Source organism: Felis catus, chromosome A1 (assembly GCF_018350175.1).
Source record: "Felis catus isolate Fca126 chromosome A1, F.catus_Fca126_mat1.0, whole genome shotgun sequence".
NCBI lineage: Eukaryota > Metazoa > Chordata > Mammalia > Carnivora > Felidae > Felis > Felis catus.
This window is the reverse complement of record NC_058368.1, coordinates 84541830-84544910: the sequence shown is the minus strand read 5'-3', so window position 1 is coordinate 84544910 and position 3081 is coordinate 84541830. Positions and strand designations below refer to the sequence as shown.

Sequence of the window (3081 nt, the reverse complement as noted above, 5' to 3'; positions counted from 1 at the left end):
CTTATGTGGAATTCACTAAACTAAACAAGCAGAAAGGAAAAAGGAGAGAGAGAAACAGATTCTTAACTATTGACAACATGCTGATGGCTACCAGAGGGAATGCAGGTGGAGAAATTGGTTAAGTGACCTATAGAGATTAATAAGTGCACCTGTTGTGATTCATATCAGGTGATATATGGAAGTGTTGAATGGCACCTGAAACTAATAATATATTGTATGGTAACTAACTGGAATTTAAAAACCTTAACAAAGTGTGGTGACACACTCTTGAAACACATTTTTATCATTTTATCAGAACAAATTACCATCAACACACTGACAGTGGCATAGAAATTGGTAACAAGCATCTGGAAATCCAGAATGACTAGGTCATATATCCATAACAGAATTGTGTAGGAGATGATGACAGTCACCCAGCACATGACACAAAGGAACTCACAAACAAAAGGACAGTCTGGGTGGCCTTTCTCTCTGGGGAGACTCTTGAGGACAGGCTGGTGCTGTGAAGGTGTTGACACCACCTCTGATGTCTGGACAAGAGAATCATCGTATATGCACTTGAGAGCAGCATGACTCCTATAAGAAAATATCCCTATATAATGTCAAAGTGAGAAGCAGTCTCCTGATGGTGGAGTTTATGGGGGAAATTGAGTATTATTTACTGACATCCAGTAGATCACTCTGGGTCTCATTAGAAGAAGTAATAGCACAGATGATGCAGTTACTACTGATAGACGAACTGAGAAAACATAAGATGATAAAAAAAAAATTGAAAAATATTCCTTGTGCATTGATGTTTAAACCTGGCCATCCAGGGGCGCCTGGGTGGCGCAGTCGGTTAAGCGTCCGACTTCAGCCAGGTCACGATCTCGCGGTCCGGGAGTTCGAGCCCCGCGTCGGACTCTGAGCTGATGGCTCAGAGCCTGGAGCCTGTTTCCGATTCTGTGTCTCCCTCTCTCTCTGCCCCTCCCCCGTTCATGCTATGTCTCTCTCTGTCCCAAAAATAAATAAACGTTGAAAAAAAAATTTTTTTTAAAAATTAAAAAAAATAAAAAAAATAAAATAAAAAAATAAACCTGGCCATCCAGGAGGTCCTGGGTCTGATGATGATGGCCCAGAACATGCTCATGGAGAGGCCCTCCATTACTCTCTTAATACAGAATAAAGCCTTACATTTGAAATCATTCAGAAAGTTAAGTGTTTCTAACAGATCTGTAAATAACAAAAACAGTACAGTGAAGAGTTTCATTATGTGGACAAAGGCCGAGTGACAGGTGACTAGATCAGTGGGCTTACACCTGTAATCCAGAAGGAGCGTGAAGATGTGGAAGAGAACAACAAATAAAAAGTCTTTCAATAACACTAATCTCAGATTAATAGAACACCATGTCAGATTGCCCAATGTACCCCTGATGGTTTAAGAGCTTTCAGCAGCCTTCACACGTGTTCAAAGTTGGTTTCAGGTGCATAACTAGAGATACAGCACATTTTTGGGAATGATTAAAATGTCTCCTCCAGATAACTTAAGGGAAATATTCTTCTTTATAGGGGACTCATCATTGCCAGGGCACCTGCATGGTCAGAAAATTGTATCCTGCTTTCCAGCATCTAATCCTTCACCTGTCAGGTGCACTTAGTAAACGTTAAATGTGTATCTCCATTTAAGCAGGACTTGGGGTTGGGATACACTCCCCCCCTTCTCAAGGCATCTTATTTGATTAGACTTATAGGCTCCTGTGGTGGTGTATTCCATCACCCAGAACTGTCAGTCCTTAGTTGTTTCTTCTCATAGGGCTCTTTTAGTTCACACATGCAGCAATAGGGAAACAACTCTAGAAACTTACAAATTGTTTGCTTTTGTGATACCTGTCAAGAACATCTTTTTATAATTAAGATTTACTTTAATCTTTATCATGATTACTGTGTTCATGGTCCAGTTTTTATAGTTTTTATTTAAATTCCAGTTTGTTAATATACAGTGCAATATTAGTTTTAGGTGTACACTGAGTTATTCAACACTTCCATAAAACACCCAGTGCAAATCACAAGTGCACTCCTTTATCAAACAACATCAATTGAGAAGCGACTTTTTTTTTGTGAATTAACAATAAGCCTGCATGTATATGATTTCAAGTATAAGACATTCTGGATAAAGGGAAACTACAAAGAAAGTAAAAATATCAGTGGTTGCACACAGAGAGAAGGAGGAACATTTGGACTATAGGGGAATTTTAGGACACTCAGAATTCTCTGTTTAATTCTATAAAGATGGCTACAACCCAATAAACTTTTCTCCAAATACACAAAAAGATGTACAACAATAAGAATGAACAATAATGTAAACACTGGGCTTTGGTTTATTATAATGCATCAGTGTAGGTTTATTAATTGTACATAATGTACCACTCTGATAGGGTATGTTGACTCTGGAGAATGCTATGCGTGTGTGGAAGTAGAGAGTGTACGGAAATTCTCTGTACTTTACACTCAGTTTTTCTGTGAATAAAAGTACTTTTCAAATATAAGACATTAAAAATGTAAACTATATTACATAACCACATGAAGAAGAATCTCTCCATCAAAAATCCTGACACTTGAGCATTCACCAGACCATGCACAACCGTTCAAGCATTTTCTGGTTATGAAATATAAACAATAATCCACCATCTAAAATGGAAACTAAAACAAACAAAGAAACAAAAAAGAAAAAAAAAGAAAAAGAAAGTAACAATGAAATCACTAACTGGTTCTTTAAAAAGTTAAACACAGTGCTCGCTTCGGCAGCACATATACTAAAATTGGAACAATACAGAGAAGATTAGCATGGCCCCTGCGCAAGGATGACACGCAAATTCGTGAAGCGTTCCATATTTTTGGGCAGAAAACATGAATAGACACTTCTCTAAAGAAGACATCCGGATGGCCAACAGGCACATGAAAAGATGTTCAGCGTTGCTCCTTATCAGGGAAATACAAATCAAAACCACACTCAGGTATCACCTCACGCCAGTCAGAGTGGCCAAAATGAACAAATCAGGAGACTATAGATGCTGGCGAGGATGTGGAGAAACGGGAACCCTC

The 3081-nt window shown here is 38.5% G+C and overlaps 1 non-coding gene and 1 pseudogene across 1 annotated transcript; one reads left to right on the top strand and one right to left on the bottom strand.

Moving 5' to 3' along the window:
• Window positions 234-811, bottom strand: FELCATV1R-PS78 (vomeronasal 1 receptor felCatV1R-ps78 pseudogene; annotated as a pseudogene).
• On the top strand, window positions 2769-2875 carry LOC111556715. The gene has a single exon (XR_002736424.1). It is a non-coding gene; the product is annotated as a U6 spliceosomal RNA (small nuclear RNA).
• The last annotated feature ends 206 nt before the right edge of the window (window positions 2876-3081 follow it).